The sequence below is a fragment of the Schistocerca nitens genome, chromosome 2 (genome assembly GCF_023898315.1).
Source record: "Schistocerca nitens isolate TAMUIC-IGC-003100 chromosome 2, iqSchNite1.1, whole genome shotgun sequence".
In the NCBI taxonomy this organism is placed as follows: Eukaryota; Metazoa; Arthropoda; class Insecta; order Orthoptera; family Acrididae; genus Schistocerca; species Schistocerca nitens.
The window spans coordinates 503338207-503363590 of record NC_064615.1 but is presented as its reverse complement, the minus strand read 5'-3'; the positions used below and the strand labels follow the sequence as shown (position 1 = coordinate 503363590).

The 25384-nt window shown below is 44.7% G+C and overlaps 1 protein-coding gene across 1 annotated transcript in view; it reads right to left on the bottom strand.

Annotated features, from left to right (window-relative positions):
* LOC126235124 (uncharacterized) overlaps positions 1 to 24441 on the bottom strand; it is a 1230462-nt gene extending 1206021 nt beyond the window's left edge. The window contains exon 1 of the mRNA XM_049943858.1: positions 24374 to 24441. The gene's annotated coding sequence lies outside the window, so the exon portion shown is untranslated. The remainder of the gene's footprint in view (positions 1 to 24373) is intronic.
* Between the last annotated feature and the right edge of the window lie 943 nt (positions 24442 to 25384).

The following is a 25384-nucleotide window of genomic DNA, read 5'->3' as shown; positions in this document are numbered from 1 at the left end:
AATGCATATAATTCTTTATTTTTGTGGTCACGGTCTCCACAGATGCTTTAAAATCACTAAGGGCATTTAAATTCCAGCTGTGCATCTACAAGAAAGTATGTACATCATCAGATGCATTTCGTTTTATTCGTATAAATCATTGTCAGTGGTCTGTAACGAAACATATGTACAATAAAGTAAAGTGACAGAATATGATTATGACAAACCACAGTTGAAGAGAACATTTCTGGATCATTTGAAAACCAAAACTAACAGTTAAATTGATAACACTACTCACATAAAGACATGTTTAGTCATAAGTACGCAAACAGCAAGTAATGGTGCTATATGTTGGCGTATTTCACATCAAGAAATGTATACTGATGCAAACCAAAGAGAGAATATGCAAAAAAGAAAAAAAAAAAACAGGTGTACCATACAGATGTCAGCAAATTCGGAGGACATAAAATACCCTAAAAATCACATCTCAGTATCTTTTGCAACGAACTGTTTTTAAGTCTAGAAAGCAAACCAAATTTTAAATATGTTACAGAACCCTGACGGTGTTTTATATTAGTAAAAAGAAACACTTATGGTTATACATATACGTAATGTCGCTGTACAGACGGATTTTAAATACCTTTAACAATTAATGCGTGAGTTTTTCCTCATCTCGCTACGAACTGGGATCCAGTCTCCGATACGTACCCAGAAATCGCTGAAGACTATGAGCCTACGCTGGGGAAAACCGCTGAAACTACCGCCCGTCCACTGGCAGCTGAGACACAGACTATTTTCCATGAGAGGAGCAAATATTTGATCCGGGATCTGATTGTGAGATTTGACATTTTCCCGGCGGTTAGAATGTTCCATTAAATTTTGGGAGAACTGCTGGGGGTCAACAGTTTAGTGGCACGGTTACAGAGCAGAGTTGCTGGTTTCCAGGTGCACAGGCTCTGACAAAACAACGCGACAGAAAGTTATCGGCGTTCCGGTGGTTCACCCGAAATATCATGGAACACTCGCTAGTATTGTTTCAGAAACTGTGAAAGGGCCATAAACGCAATCCGGCTGCCCAAATGTGACAAGAACACAAATGCGAATATAAACAAAACTCAGAGTCTGGAAGTACAGCAAGCTTAGAGATTCCCAGTGCGCTGTGACAGCAATTTTGAAGACCGAGTAGACAGCATTTTGGATAGGAGCTTCTCATTATAAATGTTTCAGTGCTACGGAAATGAACACCTAAAATTCTACAATGCTGTGTATTCTGAGTGAAAGACTTATAGTAATACTTGTCACACTGATAATCTCTACGTTCGTTACCTACTAATTAGTGAGATTACCTACAGTATTGACTCAAGTGTTTGCTTATCTGGTTTCTTCTCTTCCACTGATGGTCCGCAATAACAACAGGGATTACCGCTCACAGAAGAACATTATTGGTTTCTCAATTAGCAGTGGCCGGAAAGGGAACTCATTCTTTGAAACATGTTTGTATAAGAGTTCCTATTCAAATCATTCTCTACACAGATCCCTCTATACGTCGCAAAGGTTTGCAACAGAAGTTTTCAGTACCTTGCTAAACCAATCTTTGGAAGTTTTTCTAGTGCACAAGGGTGCAGCTGAAAGCTTCGGGAATTCATGAGGTGTTACACGAAGGGAGCATCATCTTTGTTTGTGTCGCCAGTGGTAAACTGTCTATTTATCTAAGGAAGCCTTTTATTAACATCGGAAACACATCACTCGCACAAAAACATTTTCATTTATTCATTTAGCGTGATTTAGCCAACAGCTGTATTAAGATTTTAAAAGGAAAATCCGGAAAATAGCCAGTATAGCGTTTTATACACATGGAATCGATGGTGAGCGTCAGACAGAAAGCGTTAATTGACATATAATTGGTTCGTCGTTGTCAGCGCGTGCAAACGAATGCTGCACTTCGCGGAACGCAAACTGAGAGTCCATCGCGGTCTTTATCCTGCACGCCATGCACAACAACGGCGCGTGTGCTTTTATTAATTAATTCCGAACGCGCTGACGTCCTCCACATCGGATTCGGAAGTCTAAATTGCGTGACGCACGGCAGTTGTACCATTCTGATCCTCTCCTTTACTGTTCCCTCAGCCCCCCCCCCTCTCCCCACCCATACTCCCAACCTCCGATACTCACTTTTAATTTTTCCTACCACCACTGCTGCGCTTATTATGGCCGTCGGGCATTTTATTAAATACGAGAGGAACCACTTTTCGCCGGTGTAATTAAATATTCGGAGTCGGCAGTCGCAAATAAATTTGGACCTGGCCACAGAAGAGAGGGCTTGAGGGGTGGTGGAGAGGGAGGGGGGAGCGTGGGTAGGGGAGGAAAGTGCCACGGCCCCCCCAGGCACCGTCCGCCTTGGAGCGGACTGGAATTACTCTTAACAACTCCAAATGGTCGAGATTAAAATCGGCTGCGATACGCAGGAATAATCAGCTGCCGCCATTACGGTTCTCTATTTATTTACACGGATTTAATCACGGTGACCGAGGAGGAGGAGCGCGAGGTCTGTAACCCGAAGGGAGGCAGACCCAGCCCCGGGTGGGGCTGTCTGGCGACTGACCCCGCGCCGACGGGGCACTACTTCGCTGATTGAGCTGTAAATATGGAAGCCTCTCCCCGCTTCCCTTGTTAACTAATACTCTAAATGAAAGCGCGCCAGGTTCGCCCCGCTTATAATTTGCCCCACAAGCAGACATCAGAGGAGCACGCCATAGCCTTAATGAGAACGCTGCGCCCGACTGCAGCGCCCACTGACATCTCAAACAGAAAAGTCCAGGCCGCTCCTCTCTCGACTCGTGCGTGCCCCTCGCATCTGACAGCCGCCTTAATTATACATTATTGCCATATTGGATGTTTATGATATTGCGAGTGCGCCAAAGGTTTCTCGGCGAGCTCTGCAAGCTGTTTAAATGAAATGGAGCAATGTTTCGCATCTCTTGTTTTACCATCTCTACGAAAAGTCAGTGCGTCAAGCGCCCTTACAGTGAAACTGTCGCCGGACGCAGCAGAACTTGGAATCTGTCTTACCACGCTCGCAACGCTGACGCATTTCCGGGTGAACCAAGAGCCTGCACTGCGTGATCTTACCATAGATCTTGAACTTACATACATAACACAAGTGGCTTTGACGAAGGAACACGAAGCTTTCGCTTTTCTCAGTTTACCTTTTTCAGACGTAGGGGATAATGCTGTACAGATGAAGATCCAAGGGGGGGGGGGATCATAGAAATCTTCACCCACTCCACCCATCCCTATTCCCCTCCCCCCTCCCCCCTCCCCCCAAAATGGTAAAAGCCATTACATTGTTAAATATCCTTCTCCAACCAAAGTTAGCGACAGTCGTCTTGAGAGCTGAAAGCCTTAACCCTTTAGACGCCAACCATGTTTCTAACTGGGACATTGCTGAACTCATTACTTTCCTTGGTCCTTGAAGCCTGGTAGCATAAGTATATTTACGTAAAACATCAGCATACAGAACTACTTGCATAGCTCTTAGCAGCTTGGTTTTCATGGCCGCCATGTGGTTTTTAAACAGTACTGGGCTTCCAGAATGAGATTTTCACTCTGCAGCGGAGTGTGCGCTGATATGAAACTTCCTGGCAAATTAAAACTGTGTGCCGGGCCGAGACTCGAACTCGGGACCTTTACCTTTCTCGAGCAAGAGCTCTACCAACTTTTTTTTCTTTTTTAATCTCATTTTGTTCACTTTCGTTCGTTGCATCTGCTCGGGGCGGACATCGTAAGACATCCGGTTAATTTCGTTATTGCTCGATTAACTCAGCTTTTTGGTTACAGAGGACAGCTAACCCTCTGTCCGAACACGCTGAGCTACCATGCCGGCGCAACTGAGCTACCCAAGCACGACTCACGCCCCGTCCTCACAGCTTTATATCTGCCAGTACCTCGTCTCCTACCTTCCAAACTTTACATAAGCTCGCAGGAGACCTTCTGTAACGTTCGGAAGGTAGGAGAGTAGGAGATGAGGTACTGGCAGAAGTAAAGCTGTGAGGACGGAGCGTGAGTCGTGCTTGGGTAGCTCAGTTGGTAGAGACCTTGCCCGCGAAAAGCAAATGTCCCGAGTTCGAGTTTCGGCCCGGCACACAGTTTTAATCTGCCAAGAAGTTTCAGTACTGGGCTTAATATCGATTCCTACGGAAGACCGACGGTGGCGTACCATTGACCTACAGTTTTTTTTTTTTTTTTTTTTTTTTTTTTTTAAGGCATAAGAGGAGTCCTTCTCATGAAAAATTTGCTTATGCCATAAAGGAAGTTGCAGGGCAGAGTAATCTCTACCATTCTTTCCCATATTGAGGGAATTATAAGATTATCGTTTGCCCCTTCAGTATCCACAAAGATGGGTCGAACCTGGATCAGTTTCCAAATGTCTCCTATAGCTTTTTGAGAGAAAAACAGCACCAAACTGAGTTTCTCGAAAATGACATGGAATTCTAGAAAATTAAGAGCTCTATTTATCACGGGACACTTCCAAGTACCTTGTTCATGTGAATGGGCTAGCATCTTCACCGGCTGCTGATAACATTCCAGCTAGGTGTGGACGCCCAATCAGAGGCTGCCGACAGCAAATTCAAAAATTGGTAGACGTCTACTTCAGGGAAGACCAATTACCATTCCGGAGTAATGTCGACATACGCGAGGCGATACTGACTCTACAAGTTGTTTTGGAAGATAGATTAAAGAAGGGCAAACCTGCGTTTATAATTTTTTTTAATTTGGAGATAGCTTACGACAATGTTGACTGATCTACACTCTCTAAAATTTTTAGGATAGCAGCAATAAAATACATACAGCGAAAGTTACGCACAAAGGGCATGAAACAGAAGCAGTGGTTAATAAGGGATTGAGACGCCACTGTAGTCTAACCCCGATGTTATTCAATTTTGAATTTGAGTAAGATAGGAAGGAAGCTAAACAGAAATTTATAATGAAGAAGATACACAAGATCTTTGAGATTTGCCGATGATATCGTAATTTTGAAAGAGAATTAGAACGGAATGGATAGTATCTTGGAAAGAGGTAATAGGACGAACACCAGCAAAAGTAAAACAAGGGTAACGGAATGTAGTCGAATTAAATCATGCGATGCTGAACAAGTTAGATTAGGAAATAAAACACTAAAAGTAATAGCCAGCTTTGCTTTTTGGAAACAAACTAACAAACGACGGCATAAGTAGGGAGGATATAAAACGCAGACCGGAAATAGCAAAATGAGCATCTATGAAAAAGAGAAAATTGTTAACATTGAAAACGAAATATTAAGAACTGTTTTCTGAAGGTACTTTTCTTGAGTGTAGCCTTGTTCGAAAGTGAAACCTTGACGATAAACAATTTAGACAAGAAGAGAATCGGAGCTTTTGAAATGTGGTGCTACAGAGCAATGCTGAAAATTAGATGGACAGACCGAATAAACTGTAGTTATTGAATCAGATTTGGAAAAATACTAAGTTTATAACGGACTGACTGAAAGAAGGGATAGGTTGATAGGACACGTCTGAAGCATCACCGAATCATCTGTCTGGTAGTGGAGGGAAGTGCTTGAAATACAAACGGTAACGATAGAGAGGGACCAAGACTCGAATACAGCATGGAAGAGAAACTTGCAAGTTGCAATAGCTACACAGAGATGAATTACATAGAATAAGGTAGACTGGAGAGCTACATAAAATCAGTTTTTGGAACAACAAAACCAAGCTGTTGGCTTAAGTCTTCTCTGAATTGTAAATAATGTGGAGCTATGTGACAGAAAAGACATTTGAGGATGTCGAAGTATTTCACCTGTTCCAGCTGAAGGAGACGTGTTCGATCGTTTTGTAATGTTAACCTGAAGTTTGAAAATCATCTAAATGGGCTGAAAAGACTGCCCAGTTAGATCGTGTCATTTGGCAGATCTCGGTGCCTCCACTAACACTGACGACCGTTACGCAGAAAATTTCTGTGCAGATGTAGCTTCCGGTACGGAAGGTAAGGGGTTACAATCAGACGTAGCTGCAACGAGAAAGGTGTGGATGCAAATGAAGTCCGTAAGAGAGACGAGGTCACCGAAAGAAATGGGACAGTGTGTGTTGGTTCGTTACAGAATTGAACGCCCAGGCTGGAGATAATGAAACGGCGGACTATATTTATTAGAGGAGGATAACGAGATAATCTGGCAGACGGAGACAGCGGGCGTCCCCGGTATGACCGGCGCCGGCGCTGGGCCGGCCCACAATCAGAGGGGCCGGTGTTTACAGCCCGGTGGCGGTAGCTCGTCAGCGCGCGGCCCAAATTAAATTCGAAATTACCTCCGCGAGCTGCGCAGCGCCCCAGGAGGCGGCGAGAAAAACGGCCCACGGGAAACATGTCGGACGGGCGACCTATGTTTTACACCCGGGGTGTCCTCGGCACAGCTAGCCGCCTTCCATTCCATTATTCCTTCTTCGCTGGCGGAATTTGGACTACAGACCGCGCTCAATTATGCAGAAAATTTCAAAGCCCGGAGTGCAACAGATAGAAATCTGATCCAGAAAATCTTCATATTCACCTATAGTCCTGTATTCCCTACTGGTCATTAAAATTGCTACACCAAGAAGAAATGCAAATGATAAACGGGTTTTCATTGGACAAATATATTATACTAGAACTGACATGTGATTACATTTTCAGGCAATTTGGGTGCATAGATCCTCAGAAATAAGTAGTCAGAACAACCAGCTCTCACCGCAATAACTGCCTTGATACGCCTGGGCATTGAGTCAAACAGAGCTTGGATGGCGTGTACAGGTACAGCTGGCCATGCAGCTTCAACACGATACCACAGTTCATCAAGAGTAGTGACTGGCGTATTGTGACGAGCCAGTTGCTCGGCCACCATTGACCAGACGTTTTCAATTGGTGAGAGATCTGGAGAATGTGCTGGCCAGGGCAACAGTCGAACGTTTTCTGTATCCAGAACGGCCCGTACAGGACCTGCAACATGCGGTCGTGCATTATCCTGCTGAAATGTAGTGTTTCCCAGGGATCGAATGAAGGGTAAAGCCACGGGTCGTAACACATCTGAAATGTAACGTCCACTGTTCAAGTGCCGTCAATGCGAACAAGAGGTGACCGAGACGTGTAACCAATGGCACCCCATACCATCACGCCGGGTGATACACCAGTATGGCGATAACGAATACACGCTTCCAATGTGCGTTCACCGCGATGTCGCCAAACACGTATGCGACCATCATGATGCTGTAAACAGAACCTGGATTCATCCGAAAAAATGACGTTTTACCATTCGTGCACCCAGGTTCATCGTTGAGTACAGCATCGCAGGCGCTCCTGTCTGTCATGCAGCGTCAAGGGTAATCGCAGCCATGGTGTCCGATCTGTAGTCCATGCTGCTGCAAACGTCGTCGAACTGTTCGTGCAGTTGGTTGTTGTCCTGCAAACGTCCCCATCTGTTGACTCAGGGATCGAGACGTGGCTGCACGGTCCGTTACAGCCATCCTGATAAGATGACTGTCATCTCGACTGCTAGTGATACGAGGCCGTTGGAATCCAGCACGGCGTTCCGTATTACCCTCCTGAACCCACCGATTCCATATTCTGCTAACAGTCACTGGATCTCGACCAACGCGAGCAGCAATGTCGCGACACGATAAACCGCAATCGCGATAGGCTACAATCCGACCTTTATCAAAGTCGGAAACGTGATGGTACGCATTTCTCCTCCTTACACGAGGCATCACAACAACGTTTCACCAGGCAACGCCAGTCAACTGCTGTTTGTGTATGAGAAATCGGTTGGAAACTTTCCTCATGTCAGCACTTTGTAGGTGTCGCCACCGGCGCCAACCTTGTGTGAATGCTCTGAAAAGCTAATCATTTGCATATCCTGTCGGTTAAATTTCGCGTCTGTAGCACGTCATCTTCGTGGTGTAACAATTTTAATGGCCAGTAGTGTAAATACCACGTACCAAAGAGTCTCTTGTCGGACCGGGAACAACTCCTCACCTCTAGTTAATGACTGTTCGTACGGCCAGTCACAAAGCGTGTTTAGGCAATTTTCGTTTCCTTAAGACTAGTTCTCAAATCTCACATCAAAAACACAACATTCAGATTACGAAATGACACATAAAGAAATTTGTGCGATACGCAGATGAAACAAAAGATCTTCTATCCTATCTTGAGATAATACGAATTTTCAGTAACAGGGGTGGTATGGCTTCAGAAATATAATAATAATTGTATGAGGAGGGAAGAAGTGAAATCCCTCTAAACAAACATTGGCGTACACACGCTTGATGACCAGTGTCCTGATAAGTACTCAACTTCCTAATGCCTCTCCAGTTGACGAGAGGCACACTCCTTAACAGTTCCGTCATAGACAATCCAATGCACATGTCTGATTCAGCTGAAAATCACCTCCGCGAATCTCCGACATTACAACTTGAGCCTATGCACGCACCCATAGGCGACAATTCTTCATTATTGGTCGTTTTGCCAGAAAATCTGCTCTCAGAAAGACAGTGAGAATATTCGAGAGTGGAAAGTTAACGTAAGAAGGAGTTTCATTGTGGAACAGATGGAAACGGGTGCCAATCTCATCAGGGAAAACAGAAGTAAACGAATGAAGCACTATATATCAAAGTACTGTGGACTCTACGTTTTGGTGGTTTTCAGTTCGTCAGTTGATGATAGATATAGTCTTGTTCTTCTCCTTTACTATGTATATCTATCTTATGACAAGTTTCAACAAGAGACTCCTCATAGAATCCTGTTCTGCGCATATTCCTTCATCTGTCTGCACGTTCGTTCATTTCTGATATCTTTCACGAGCCCAGTTCCATGCCTACCCCTTCCCCTCATCCCTTCCACTTTTCCCTCTAAAATTATTTACTGCAGACAATTCCTACGCGTTGTGTGTCCCGCCTAAGATTTTTACTCTTTCTGATCACGTGCAATAATATTCTTTTTTCCCTATTTTCTTCACCGTTTCCTCATTTTTAAGTCATCACTTTAAGCAGTCTTCTCCGTAGCAACATTTCAAAAGTTTCTAAATATTTTTCTTCTTACTTTTTAATTGTTCATGATTCACTGCTGTACAACACTGCACTCCAGATGTAACATTTGGTAAATTTTTTCTTCATCTCCATTGGAATTCTTCTAGGTGATAGTAACTGCTTCACTTTTTCGAATGCTCGATTTCCCGTAGAGACGCTCGAGCTTGTTTCTGTGCAGCTTCCGTTACACGCAAATGCCCGGATGGTTTCTTTGAAAGGGCACGGAGATTTCCTCCTCCATCTTTCCCTAATCCGACGGGACCGATGACCTCGCTGTTTGCTCCCCTCCCCTCAAACCAACCAACCAACCTTCCGCTCCATGTTATTAAACTTTCGAGGTGCGATTTAATTTGTTCTAACTTCATTCAGCATAAAAATATGTTAATTGGCTCTTCCTTCTTGCTTATTTTCATCACTTTCGTATTTTCTGTACTTATCTGAAGTCCATACTGCTCGCCCCCTCCTGCTATACTCTTTAACATCTGCGCCAGCGATGCTTGATTGTCGCCGTATTTTGTAGCCTTTGCCCTTTCTCGTCCAATTACACCGCCTCTGATGTCCTCTATGGCCTTACCCATCAGTTCTTCTCGTTATGTATTGAACAGACTCGGTGACAATGGGCATCCTTGCCTTACAAACCTTCCAATGCTCATTTGTCTTCCGTCTGCTCATTCCCTACTCTGACATTTTCCGGTTTGTGTACGTCTCCTTTATTCACCTTGTATCTTTGCAGTTTATACAACATCTTTTCTCAGCTGTATACTCCACTTGGGATCAAAGGCTGTGCCGCGGTGGATACTCTAGAGATGAGAAAAGAGCGCCGTATACTCGCTTTGAACTTGCCAGCGAGTCCCGGACTGCCGGCCGGTATGGCCGAGCGGTTCTAGGCGCTACAGTCTGGAACCGCGCGACCGCTACGGTCGCAGGTTCGAATTCTGCCTCGAGCATGGATGTGTGTGATATCCTTAGGTTAGTTATTTTTAAGTAGTTCTAAGTTCTAGGGGACTGATGACCTTAGCAGTTAAGTCCCATAGTGCTCAGAGGTATTTGAACCACTTTTTAAGTCCCGGACTCTCCGTCCCTGTGTGCCCCAAGACTCGACTCGCGAGTGACTCCGCCGCTGCCCACCTCCCGGTTTACTCGTAGTTTTGTCTGCTGTCGAGTACCAGTGGACTCGACTCGCTCAGAAAAGAGAGCGAGTACAAGATTTCGCAAGTATAACCACAGACTCACGGAACTTCCGCTACACATGCTACTGTTTCACAAGAAGTTTCCATCATCATTTATTTGAAATAATCATGATTTAGGCTTTATACCCATTCTTCGCTGCAAGTCGAAATTTCACAAAATGTTCGACCTGTCTTAGTGACGGAAACACGTTACATACCAATATAACGACTGATCGGTTAAAGGTGAATATTGTTCTGTTTATACACACAGCTACGTAGATAAAAGTTTTTCGACGGCTGCCGCAAATTTATTTCAATATCTGTTCAGAGAATGCCTAACAATTACGTGGAAATATACACACCTTCGAGGAATTAGCAACTGTGTAAAGACAGTATCAGAAAATATGACGTAAGTTATCGTCAATCGTACGACCACACCGCTGCCTGAGAGATCGATCCTACTTATGCTCGCCGCGAGGCACCGCTAGGCCATTTCATGTGCAGCAGGAGAGTAGAGCGGTTGTGCCAGTCTACAGTTTGTAGCCGCGCTCAGTGGTCAGCCAGCGCCGATGATACTCATCGTCTGCAGCTCAGTCATTGCTACCATCAAGTCTTTGTAGCTCCGTTCCAAGTTAGTCTTCAAATTCACCGGATTCGACATTGAAGATTAAGAGAGATTAATTCGTCACTGCAAGATTTGTAACTTGTAAATTATGTCATTCTACAGACGCTTAGACTAATCGCATCTTCTATAATTGTCAACCAACTGATCATGGACTACAACAAAGTTAAGTAATAAATAGTTTCTTATTTTGTACTCCTGCTAACTAATTGTGTTTTCCTGTTGTAGCTACTGTAACCTCCCCACAGAAATTTTTGAAAAAAGACAATACTTAATGGAAATGGAGCTAAGCGTAACCTTCCCACAGAAAATTCGAAAGGACAATACTTAATGGAAACGGAGCCACAGCTAAGTGTAAACTCCCGCAAAATTATTAATGACAAAGACAATTAAGCAAAAATTAGCAATCTGACCCAAGTATAAGTTCTCCACACAAAATGTAAGATAATCCCATGACAATGAACTACAGTGATAATCAAAACTCAATTTAACCGAAATGTCGGTCTTTGGCCCTGTGCAAATATCAAAATTAATTTCTTACCTTAATATGACTGCATGAGAAATATCTGCTCTTATTCCGCGGGACAACTTGCAGCAGATGTATGGCAATAACTAAATTTTTTTTTTTAAGTTAACTGAAAATTTTGTTTAAGGAAATGCAAGGGAATCAAATGATTTTTTTTTTGTTAAAAAATTGCTTTCAAAATCAAAATTATTATTGGGGGCGATTTTTACAGAAAATTACACTTAATTAACATTACTAGTTGAGCGCGATGCTGATTAACAATATACCTTATCCTGAATCTCGACCATTGCGGTGCCGACGCCCGCCGACTGCTCTGCGCTACCACTACTGACAGACTACTGACTTGCTACAATGCTAACGCGCTACTGAGCTGAACATGCTCTCTGGTCAGAGATTTTTACCATGCCTCACCATCGCTGCTATACAACATACGTGTTTCACTACCAAACAGTCTTCGCATAGTAGAACCCACGTTTCCACCTCCTTGGCTGCCTCATATTTGCCACCTCATGTTGATGGACTCGATTATGGTGGAAGATCGAGAGCCATCAATAAGTGCAATCTCTAAATGGTGACTAGTTATTAAAATAAATTACAAAAATGAACGATAAGCTACACAACTCGCTTTTAGTCCAGAAACGCAACTTTCCATGGCCAAATGAACACAGAAGTAGCGATCTTCTTCGCCGCATAGATATAACAGAGAAGTTGCTCTGTGCCACGTTTTAGTTTGACACAAAACATACATTATCTCACGGTGCAGGTGGAATAAACAAGAATACTGTTATCCTGTTTGCATTGGACGAAAATTATAAGTTTTTTGTCTGAAGCGTAACTATAGCATGAAACTCATTTCAGGTATCATCCCCCTCTAAAGGAAACAAATCTGCAATTGCGTAATTTGCATCAATTAATTTTGTCTCACATCCTCGTGTCTCTCGTAACACACAGCTTCGTTAAACGCCATCTGATCTCGATAATCGATTACTTTGTGTTGTCAGTGTCACTTCGCAGCAGCGGGATCGTGTACTCAACTTCGGTACTAACAACAAGTCACAACTAGCCTCACACTGTTGCATGCTTCAGTGAGAGAGAACGAATCGACGAGTGTGAAGCGACTACAGCGCCGCAGTTGTCACACTCGTGGAACTACTGCGGGGACGAAGGACGCCCGTTGGCACTGTTGTAACAGCGCCGCTTTGACTTATGAAGTATGCAACCTAGATTGGTACTTGTACCGCTACTGATCTCTAGGGTACACCTGTGGTAGTCGAATCGCCGAAGTTAAGCACCGGCGTGTGTGGTTGTCAACTGGATGGATGACCGTGCGGGCCGCCATGTACTGTTGACCTACCGGCGTGCACTCGGCCTCTTGATGCCAACTGAGGAGCTACTTGACCACTGAGTAGCGGCTCCAAGTCACGACAACTGACAACGACTAGGAGTGCGCTGTGCTGACCCCACGCCGCCCCCCTCCCCCATATCCGCCTCCAATGACGCCATGCGACTGAGGACGACACGGTGGTCGGTCGGTCCGTTCGGACAGAGTATACCCTCGTTGACTCTATTGAATACCTTTTCCCAGTCAATAAATTTAAATGATTCACTTAATCTCAGTCTCTCATCTATCCAGTTCGAAAAGTGAGCTATTTTTACAGCCTATTGTGGCTGTAATTGATCCAGGTCTGAGCAGATTTTCCTGTAACTAAACCTTCCGCAATGCAATCACTTCAGAAACACAGCGGCTGATCGCTTATGACGTGGTTTCGCCTGCGCGTGCCCACCCCATCCCTCTGGCAGGAAATGCTGGACGGTGTCGCGTATTCGACGTGGCGCGCACCGTCTGGATTGTACCAGTCCGCTCCAGCTCTGGTCGCAGGCGTGCGGCGCTGCGCAGTGCAGTGGGCAACCGAGTGGAAACTGTGCACGGGCCGCCGCCGTGGACACTGGCGCAAAGCCGGCGTCACACGGGTGGGATTACCTAACGCTAACATGGTGCTCTACGTATATTGTGACGTCACTTCCTGCTCTTTCACGATTAGGAGTATTTTCCCCACTTGAAACACAAAATAATTTCCGAAATATTTGTGGCAACGTGCCAAGTAAGGTAGAACCAAGGCGCGCTCGGTTGGCCGTACGGTCTAACGCACGGTTTTCCGATTGGGAAGGAGCGCCTGGTCCCAGGCACGAATCCTCCCGGCGGACTTGTGTCGAGGTCCGGTGAGCCGGCCAGTCTGTGGATGGTTTTTAGGCGGTTTTCCATCTGCCTCGGCGAATAGCTCAGCTACACTATGTCGGTGATTGCGGCGTAAACATGTTCTCCACGTACGCGTACGCCACCATTACTGTACCACGCAAACGTAGGGGGTTACACTCGTCTGGTGTGAGACGTTCCTTGGGGAGGTCCACCGGGGGGCCAACCGCACAATAACCTGAAAGAGTAGTTCGTTGTGGGGCGGCCGAGGGGTGAAGTGGACTGCGGTAGTCGTCGTGGGGTTGTGGACCACTGCGGCTGCGGCGGGGACGGAGCCTCTCTGTTGTTTCTACTCCCCCGGTTAACAAACAATACAATACAAGGTAGAACCAATAGGAAGCAGGAACACTCCTTACGTCACACGCAAAAAGCGAGACGCTATACTGTATTTGTCGTATTCAGTAGAAACCCATATTCGATGGGTTTCATCTTATACCTCACACTTTATCAACACATGCTGTTTCTAAGCACCTCCACATTGAACAACGAATTGTTATCGGTACGATTTATTGTAATAATATTGGTGGTTAAAGAATTTCGTATAGTCATTTTCGCATTATGACTCGCGTGTTACGAAAGTAAATCATTTTGAGGCAACAGAATATTGAAGATTCATGAAAATATGTCGTTCTTGTTACGATTTGTTGTAATTAAATGTCAATAAGATTTCGGCTATCGAAGCCTTCAGGAGACCGTACATACAAAACAAGGTCTATAATAGAGTTTCAGCGGAGCATACTTAGTAGATACGCCATGCTACAGAACAGAGGGTAGACCGGTAGAGGGTTCGCGTTTCGCTATATCCAATTTTTTTCCATCTTCGCATTTTCTGAAACGTTGTGGGACTTTCTTATGAAATTATCAGATATAATCTCTGTAATATTTCATGTTATGTAAACGCAAGTGCCCTTTCTTCAGGAGTGACTTTCTTCGAATTCGGTGTTATTTTATAACCTAATGTCCTTCTTGGGTGGCCATATATTTTTCATTTTTGTCTTATTACGTGTTCAGGGGTATTGAAGTTATTATTTATGTATACCACAGGCAGAACAACATGGCTAGCACATGGAGAAGGGGGGGAAATGTGTGTTTTAATAGAGCTAACGTAGGAGTTTTGTGCGCGTCCGTTTTTGTGAATAAACTGTACGGTTTGCCATCATAATAAAGCGCAGAGCTGTCGCTGAAGAACGCCGGCCTCTGTCGCCGAGCGGTTCTAGGACCTACAGTCTGGAACCGCGCGACTGCTACGGTCGCAGGATCGAATCCTGCCTCGGGCATGGATGTGTGTGATGTCCTTAGGTTAGTTAGGTTTAAGTAGTTCTCAGTCTAGGGGACTGATAACCTCAGATGTTAAGTCCCATAGTGCTTAGGGCCATTTGAACCAGTTGTCGCTGAAGAGATCTGAGAGCGCGAAATCACGTTAACCACATCGTCCCGTGTGCTGACGGCGCTGTCTCACGTGACGTTGGATATACCGTCTGCATGCACGTCCCGTGTGATGAGGGCTTAAGCGTCACTGACGTAAGCAGGGCCCTGCTGATCAGCACTTAGTTCGAAACTGAAATGGAAGCGATGGAATGGAGCTCTCTGGAAACGTCGTTCCAGAACCTCACGATGTATATTCAAGCAGTTACAACTATTGTCTCGAAAAACTAAAGTTTTGTAATTAATTTTTTGTTTGTTCGCAGGTATGTGTCTGAAATCCCCATGCCACTAAACCATAACACGCCGATGGAAGACCCAAACGCCGGCCGTTGTTGCCGAGCTGTTCTAGGTGCTTCAGTCCGGAACCGTGCTGCTGCTCTGGTCGCAGATTCGAATCATGCCTCGTGCATGGATGTATTTGATGTCCGTAGGTTAGTTAGGTTTAAGTAGTTCTACGTCTAGGGGACTGATGACCTCAGATGTTAAGTTCCATAGTACTTAGAGCCATTTGAACCATTTGAAGATCCAAATCAAAAGACGCACCCAACTTGTGAAGTGGCTTTAAGCATTTAGAGGAGAATAACGCTGCAACCATCATTTTCCAGGGTGGTTTGGTGGAAAGACGACCAACGAAGCAGCAAACTGTCTCAATGTGAGGAAACGAAATTCGTAGGACGTTGTAGTATTCGAAGACTGGCGATAGTGGAGGAAGTGAAAAATCAGTTATGGATCAGATTCAATGGCTTGCGCGACATTTTGACCACGACTAAGGTCAGCGCCGACTGGTCTCCGCAACTGCTCACACCCGTTCAAGAAGTCCGCCTAACCGAGAAGCGGACAGGTTGCAGCTGAGTCAGGACAATCCAGATGACTGCTCTAGCCGCCTAATCATCGTGATGCAGTGCTGGGCGTGTCAGTGTGACAATGAGGTAGAGGACCGTAGCAAAGCTTTGGCAACACTGCACGAAGCCATTCGAAGCTGAGGAGGAAGCTTTGGAATGCTAATAAAAGGCACTGATGCTCAAATCGTTACAGGCACTGAAAGCTGGCTAAAGCCGGAGATAAGCTCAGCTGAAATTTTTGGGAAGAACCTAACGGTGTTCCGAAAGGATAGGCTAAACACGGTTGGCGGTGGCGTGTTTGTTGCTGTTAGAAGTAGTTTATCTTGTCGCGTAATTGAAGTAGGTATTTCCTGTGAGCTAGTATGGGCAGAGGTCACTTTTGGCAACCGGAATAAAATAATAACTGGAGCCTTTTACCAACCTCCAGATGATACATTTGCTGAAAGGTTCAAAGAAAACTTGAGTTTGATTGCAAACACGTACCCGACTCATACGATAATAGTTGGTGGTGACCTTAATTTATCCTCGATATGTTGGCGAAAATATATGTTTAATTCCGGAGGTACGCATAAAACATCATCCGAAATTGTGCTAAACGCATTCTCCGAAAATTATTTCGAGCAGTTATTTCATGATCACACGCAAATAGTAAACGGTTATGAAAACACACTTGACCTCTTAGCAACAAATAATTCTGAGTTAGTACCGAGCATCAAAACGGATACAGGGAATAGTGAACACAGGGTTGTCGTACAGAGACTGAACATTGTAAACCCCAAATCCTCCAAAACTGAACAAAAAATATGCCTATTCAAAAAAGCAGATAAAAATTCTCTTGACGTCTTCCTGAGAGACAATCTCCACTCCTTCCAAATTAATAACATAAGTGTAGACCAGATGTGGCTTGAATTCAAAGAAATAGTATCGGGTGCAATTGAGAGATTTGTACCAAATAAATTAACAAACGACGAAGGCGATCCTCCTTGGTACACAAAGCGTGTTAGAACACTGTTGCAGAAACAACGAAACAAACATGACAAATTTAAACAGTCGCAAAATCCCCAAGATTTACTATCATGTACAGAAGCTCGAAATTTACAGCGGACTTCAATGCGAGATGCTTATAAGAGTTTCTACAACGAAACATTGTCTCGAAACCTGGCAGAAAATCCAAAGACATTCTGGTCGTATCTGAAGTATGTTAGCGGCAAGAAACAATCAATGTCTTCTCTGCGCGATAGTAGTGGAGATACTATCGAAGACCGTGCTGCCAAAGCAGAGTTGCTAAACACACCCTACCGAAATGCCTTCACAAAAGAAGACGAAGTAAATATTCCAGAATTCGAATCGAGAAGAGCTGCCAACATGAGTAACGTAGAAGTAAATAACCTTGGAGTAGTGAAGCAACTTAAACCACTTAGTAAAAGCAAGTCTTCTGGTCCAGACTGCATACCAATTAGGTTCCTTTCAGAGTATGCTGATTTATTAGCTCCATACTTAACAATCATATACAACCGTTCGCTCGACGAAAGATCCGTACCGAAAGACTGGAAGATTGCACAGGTCACACCAATATTCAAGAAAGGTAGTAGGAGTAATCCAGTTAATTACAGGCCCATGTCATTAAAGTCGATATGCAGCAGGATTCTAGAACATATATTGTGTTCAAACATTATGGACTACCTCGAAGAAAACGGTCTATTGACGCACAGTCAACATGGATTCATAAAACATCGTTCTTGTGAAACACAACTAGCTCTTTATTCGCATGAAGTGTGAGTGCTACTGATAGGGGATTTCAGATCGATTCCGTATTTCTGGATTTCCGGAAGGCTTTTGACACTGTACCACACAAGCGGCATGTAGTGAACTGGCGTGCTTATGGAATATCGTTTCAGTTATGTGACAGGATTTGTGACTTCCTGTCAGAGAGGTCGCAGTTCGTAGTAACTGACGGAAAGTCATCGAGTAAAACAGAAGTGATTTCTGGCGTTCCCCAAGGTAGTGTTATAGACCCCTTTGCTGTTTCTGATCTACACTCCTGGAAATGGAAAAAAGAACACATTGACACCGGTGTGTCAGACCCACCATACTTGCTCCGGACACTGCGAGAGGGCTGTACAAGCAATGATCACACGCACGGCACAGCGGACACACCAGGAACCGCGGTGTTGGCCGTCGAATGGCGCTAGCTGCGCAGCATTTGTGCACCGCCGCCGTCAGTGTCAGCCAGTTTGCCGTGGCATACGGAGCTCCATCGCAGTCTTTAACACTGGTAGCATGCCGCGACAGCGTGGACGTGAACCGTATGTGCAGTTGACGGACTTTGAGCGAGGGCGTATAGTGGGCATGCGGGAGGCCGGGTGGACGTACCGCCGAATTGCTCAACACGTGGGGCGTGAGGTCTCCACAGTACATCGATGTTGTCGCCAGCGGTCGGCGGAAGGTGCACGTGCCCGTCGACCTGGGACCGGACCGCAGCGACGCACGGATGCACGCCAAGACCGTAGGATCCTACGCAGTGCCGTAGGGGACCGCACCGCCACTTCCCAGCAAATTAGGGACACTGTTGCTCCTGGGGTATCGGCGAGGACCATTCGCAACCGTCTCCATGAAGCTGGGCTACGGTCCCGCACACCGTTAGGCCGTCTTCCGCTCACGCCCCAACATCGTGCAGCCCGCCTCCAGTGGTGTCGCGACAGGCGTGAATGGAGGGACGAATGGAGACGTGTCGTCTTCAGCGATGAGAGTCGCTTCTGCCTTGGTGCCAATGATGGTCGTATGCGTGTTTGGCGCCGTGCAGGTGAGCGTCACAATCAGGACTGCATACGACCGAGGCACACAGGGCCAACACCCGGCATCATGGTGTGGGGAGCGATCTCCTACACTGGCCGTACACCACTGGTGATCGTCGAGGGGACACTGAATAGTGCACGGTACATCCAAACCGTCATCGAACCCATCGTTCTACCATTCCTAGACCGGCAAGGGAACTTGCTGTTCCAACAGGACAGTGCACGTCCGCATGTATCCCGTGCCACCCAACGTGCTCTAGAAGGTGTAAGTCATCTACCCTGGCCAGCAAGATCTCCGGATCTGTCCCCCATTGAGCATGTTTGGGACTGGATGAAGCGTCGTCTCACGCGGTCTGCACGTCCAGCACGAACGCTGGTCCAACTGAGGCGCCAGGTGGAAATGGCATGGCAAGCCGTTCCACAGGACTACATCCAGCATCTCTACGATCGTCTCCATGGGAGAATAGCAGCCTGCATTGCTGCGAAAGGTGGATATACACTGTACTAGTGCCGACATTGTGCATGCTCTGTTGCCTGTGTCTATGTGCCTATGGTTCTGTCAGTGTGATCATGTGATGTATCTGACCCCAGGAATGTGTCAATAAAGTTTCCCCTTCCTGGGACAATGAATTCACAGTGTTCTTATTTCAATTTCCAGGAGTGTATATAAGCGATTTGGGAGACAATCTGAGCAGCCGTCTTAGGTTGTTTGCAGATGACGCTGCCGTTTATCGTCTAATAGTCATCAAAAGATAAAAAAATTGCTAAACGATTTAGGCGAAAATTGGCAGGTGACACTAAATAACGAAAAGCGTGAGGTCGTGCTACAAGGAATTCGTTAAACTTCTGTCACACGATAAATCAGTCAAATCTAAAGGCCGTAAATTCAGCTAAATACCTAGGAATTACAATTACGAACAACTTAAATCGGAAGGAACAGACAGAAAATGTTTTGGCGAAGGCTAACCAAAGACCGCTTTTATTGGCAGGACACTTAGAAAATGTAACAGATCTACTAAGGAGAATGCCTACACTACGCTTGTCCGTCCTCTTCTAGAACACTGATGCGCGGTGAGAGATCCTTGCCAGATAGGACTGACGGAGTACATCGAAAAAGTTCAAAGAAGAGCAGCACGTTTTTTATTATTACGAAAAATACGAGAGAGTGTCACTGAAATGATACAAGATTTGGCTGGACATCATTAAAGCAAAGGCGATTTTCTTTGCGATGGAATCTTCTCACGAGCCGGCCGCGGTGGTCTAGCGGTTCTAGGCGCTCAGTCCTGAGCCGCGCACCTGCTACGGTCGCAGGATCGAATCCTGCCTCGGGCATGGATGTGTGTGATGTCCTTAGGTTAGTTAGGTTTAAGTAGTTCTAAGTTCTAGGGGACTGATGACCATAGATGTTAAGCCCCATAGTGCTCAGAGCCATTTTTGAATCTTCTCACGAAATTCCCATCACCGACTTTCTCCTCCGAATGTGAAAATATTTTGTTCTCACCGACCTACATAGGGAGAAACAATCACCACGATAATTATAGGGGATATCAGAGTTCGTACGGAAACATATAGGTGTTCGTGGTTTCCGCGCGCTATACAAGATTGAAATAATAGAGAATTGTGAAGGTGGTTCGATGATCACCCTGCTAGGCACTTAAATGTGATTTGCAGAGTATCCATGTTGATATAGATGTAGATCTGAAACAGTTATTCCAAAGAGCCTAAGATAGCTGCAGCCGCAGGACAGGGAACTTTGTGGATAGGTCTGAATTGGGTGTTTGTAGCTGTAATTGGTATCGTGTAGCAGTGACTATAGCAATGACTACAATTTCGTAGAGATTCATAGATTCTTAACATCTAGTGGCATAATTGTACAGAATAACAAAAAAAATGGCTCTGAGCACTATGGGACTCAACTGCTGAGGTCATAAGTCCCCTAGAACTTAGAACTACTTAGACCTAACTAACCTAAGGATAGCACACATATCCTTGCTCGAGGCGGGATTCGAACCCGCGACCGTAGCGGTCGCGCGGTTCCGGACTGTAGCGCCTAGAACCGCTTGACCACTCCGGCCGGCACAGAATAACAGTGCGAGAGCTTACTCGACTAGAGGGAAAGTGAGACTATGAACATATCCTCTCGGTGAATTAACAACTTCTTCTCAGTATACCCTTTAACAGAGGTTTGACTTCATACAGCGTGTAGTGTGTTTATTTCAATTAAAACTTCTGGACGGAGAGGCAGGCTGGTTCAGCTGCTCCTACCGCTGTCATTTTATGCAACCAGAAATATTATAGCTGGCCTCGCTCGCTCGCTCGCAGCGCGCAAACTATTAATTTAGGAAAAAGAATGAGCAGAAGCTTTTTGTAGGAAATTTAATTTTATTACATTCTGTACTGGCATAAGTTTTCGCTGGAGGCCACGGTTTTCGAGTTATTCAAGAAAAACATTCCCCAATCCTACACTCCAATCTCTAGTATATTGTTCATGGCACTCCCTCCTACCACTGTATAAATATTTGCGACTGCACGAATCGTTTCCCGCATTCGCCCTTTTTGGCCCTCATCGCCTGACATTATTAGGCCGCCAGCTCAGTGGAGCTTACAAACTGTAAAAAGGACGTTTGTGTAATTTTTCCCTAACAGTTTTCTGAATTTTAACAGCAAAAAATAAACAAAATCGCTGTGTTCGTCAGGCCTTCTGACTACAGAACTACTGTGCTTGTGAAGTTTAGGTTTGGATCGAACTGTCAACGTAATTAATTTTAGAGTAACGCTTACAAGTCGTTTTTCGTTCATTACTCTCACGGGCATGTTTCAGATAATAATGCTATCAAAGTAGTCGTCAATGTTGGTGGCGTAACAGCCGAGTCAACAGAGAACAATAAAGTTCGAATGTCGGGAATAGTTCGTGTAGTCGGAAATTTTTGTACAGAGGTAGTAGGGAGTACCACAAACAACGTACTAGAAATCCTGACTGGTGAGAGATGAGTGTTGAGTGGAGGTATTTTTGGAGATAACTTTTGTACCTTTTTCTTGGATAACTCGAAAATAAAGTCCACCAGCGGAAACGTAAGCAAGTACAAAATTTAACTAATTAAAATTTCCTATAAAAAGGTATGGCTCATCTTTTTCCTGTAGGAGTAATAATTTGAACGTAGCAAGCGAGAGAATTTGAAAATCTGGCGCTTGTTTTAGGAACTCCAGCTGTAACATTGCTGACTGCATAAAACGAGAGTGGTAGGGACAACTGAATTATCCTCTATGAAACGTGACGTCGGAAAGTAGCTTCCACATTCTAACCACATTTCCGAACACAAAAGGAACTGTCGCCTGGGACAAACTGATAAATCGGCAGTACAAAACGTGCTTTCCGAGATGGAAACCGCAAAATATAATTCAGTGAAACTAGTGTTATGGCAAGACAATTCTTAATCATGCCCGCATTTAGTGAGAGACCATACATATTTACACAAAAAAATGGTTCAGATGGCTCTGAGCACTATGGGACTTACCATCTATGGTCATCAGTCCCCTAGAACTTAGAACTACTTAAACCTAACTAACCTAAGGACATCACACAACACCCACATATTTACAAACACTATATCGAATTTAACAGAACAGATGAAGGTGGTAAGTTATATAAAATATGGATGCAGACTTTGTGTCAACAAAATGACGACCGATTACTTTTAATAGAGAGCGACAGTGCCAGCAGAGTTAATCACGCAGTCGGTTTCACGTAGCGTTAGGTGGTGTCCTCTATACAGCTCTATCAATTCGGAAGGCGCTCGCGCCTTTACAAACACATCGCACAGTTCTACACCTATACACGCTCCGTATCCGATCCCAAAGCAACTGCAACCAACTCCCTCTGCCACACAAAGAGATCCGCTCCGATATTTATTCCTCCTATCAACTTCAATTCTTCTCCACCTATCCCACTCCACATCAAGACTGCTGTTTCCATGTAATCGCACGCCTTTCCTCCCGTTACCAGTACCTTACCCACACACCAAACTCCTCTTCGCCCTCTACCTGTATTTTCGAGCCTTCCGTATTCCTAATATCCACCCCAAACCCTAGCTTCATCTCCACAGTTTTCCTACCTACCTGGTCCCTACGTTTTGGAGCATATTGTCTCCTCCCGAACCACTTCTCGCCCAATACACGTCCTTTATATTTTAAGTGAAAGTGCAGTGCTTTAGTGTTTCTTCTCACAAAAATTTCACCATTCTGCGAGATATATATATATATATATATATATATCTTCTGACTTTGAATTTTAATTTAAAATAGAGGAAAAGCTCTAAGGTTTTTTCCTCATTCTTGTTGTACTTTTTAAAATTCCATTGGCTAAAGGCGGAATATTATACCGCTAGGACCCCCCTCCCCGTCCATATGGGTCCAGGGATCTGAAATAACTGTAAACAAAAAAATAGCTCCTGAGACAGTAGCCCATTTACCTATGACAGTCAGAGACGAAACGTTCGGAAATAGTTTTCTGTATCAACCCCCGGTCTCTACCCAGAAGTCATAAATGGAAGATGTACCTTTTGGAATAAAGGACCGGTCGACTATCTCAGTAGATGGATGTGAAACACTTGTTCTTACAGGTCTACACACTGGTTCCTAACGTAATCGTTTAATCAAGTGTGTGATGTCCTTAGGTTAGTTAGGCTTAAGTAGTTCTAAGTTCTAGGGGACTGATGACCACAGATGTTAAGTCCCATAGTGCTCAGGGCCATTTGAACCATCGTTTAATCAAAGTTAACATTCGCTCTTCACCTACAACGAAAATAAACCCATTACAACACTCGCGTGGTCGAACGTTTACTTGTGAAAGCAAACTACATTTATTACTGACAAATCTTTCTTCGTATTTTAAGTGTGCGTAAGTCACTCAAGCTGGCAGCGCCACTATACGACATATGGAGAGCAGATGAAATACTAGTCTGCACTTCTACTTGTAGTACAGCTACTGAACGCTAAATTATGGTACTAAATCATGCACCAGTTTTGGTGCCGCTTCCTTACTGGATGGGTGGCCTATATCATTTGCGAAAATCGCTTACATTATCAGGTAGCCCTCAGAACGTGCTCTAATGGCTAGCGTCGCCACCGTTAGAGCCCAAGATCCCGGGGTCGATTCCAGGAAGCGTTGGAGATTTTCTTTGCTCGAGTGGGTGTTTATGCTATCCTCATCAAGTCGCCGAAGTGTCGCCATATACAAAAGACCTGAAAGCGGCAGATCTCCCGGCCAATAACGCCATACGATCGTCATCAGATAACCCAAATTTGTGCGGCGATTGTCGGATCCACAACTAAAACAACCGTCGCACAATTAAATGTTTAATTTAAGGCCAGTTTCCAAGGAAAAATGCCCTGCAACAGTGCTGCACATCTAATAAACAAAAATAAAACTATAAAGAATTATAATGGTGACTGACGCAACACACACTGGCAAATTCATCGTATCCGTTAAAGATACAGTCAAGATGTCACTCCATTCCAACACCATGAGGGAGAAGATGCTAAAATATACTTCCTTGTGCAGATTGCTGAGCCTATTTTAGAACATGTAACGATAAATAGCCGGACGGTTGTTGCCTCTTAGACAGCAGAGGTCTACTGCATACACAAACAACGTGTGCAGAGTGACAGAGGCCTACCTGCTGTTTCTTCAGGCGGGCTTCAGCGACTGGACGCTCAGCAACATCACCGGCCAATCACAAAGCCTGCAAGAAAACAAAGAAACCAGCTGTAATGGGCAGCGAGCACCTTCTTAAATGTTTTACTCGAAACATACAGTCTCCTAAAAGACAATAAGCGTAACGTTAAGAAAAGAAATCTGTGGAACAGCCTTGCGTCGCTAATGATCATGTAGTCAACTGGCCGAATAATTCTGAAAAGAGAAGTGAGAAATCCGTTTTTCATAGTCATGTTACGTTTTAATATCTTCATCTATAAAAACTACGAGCGAATTGCAACATTAGTAAATTACAAATGGTTCAAATGGCTCTGAGCACTATGGGACTTAACAGCTATGGTCATCAGTCCCTAGAACTTAGAACTACTTAAACCTAACCAACCTAAGGTCATCACACAACACCCAGTCATCACGAGGCAGAGAAAATCCCTGACCCCGCCGGGAATCGAACCCGGGAACCCAGGCGTGGGAAGCGAGAACGCTACCGCACGACCACGAGCTGCGGACAGTAAATTACAACGTCTATAGTCGACGAATGTCATGTTATACCCTTTTGCCCATTACCGTTTGTTGTCTGTCTTTCTATGGCCCAATATGTCATACTATTCTGCATTCTTCATACTGTTTTGAAAATTCTTCTGACTTGCTAATGTACGAGCCGTTAGAAGACTGGCGGAATGCCTCGACTATTGCGAAATTTCCTCGACAACAGGTGACTGGTAGCAGAATATTTGCCTCGCTTCACGTCGTCGTTTTTGAAACAAGATTTAACGTTACCTTACCCGAAAACTATAGAAATGTTTTCTCTGAAACCACCAGCAATTCCACACATTCCTCTGTGTCTAAGGAAAATTTAACAGAATAGCTTGTTGAATTGCAACATGAGATCCGAATAAGACGACGTTATTCGACAGAGGAGTGTATTCACAGTTGTTATGTGGTAACAACAAAATTTAACAGAATAGCTTGTTGA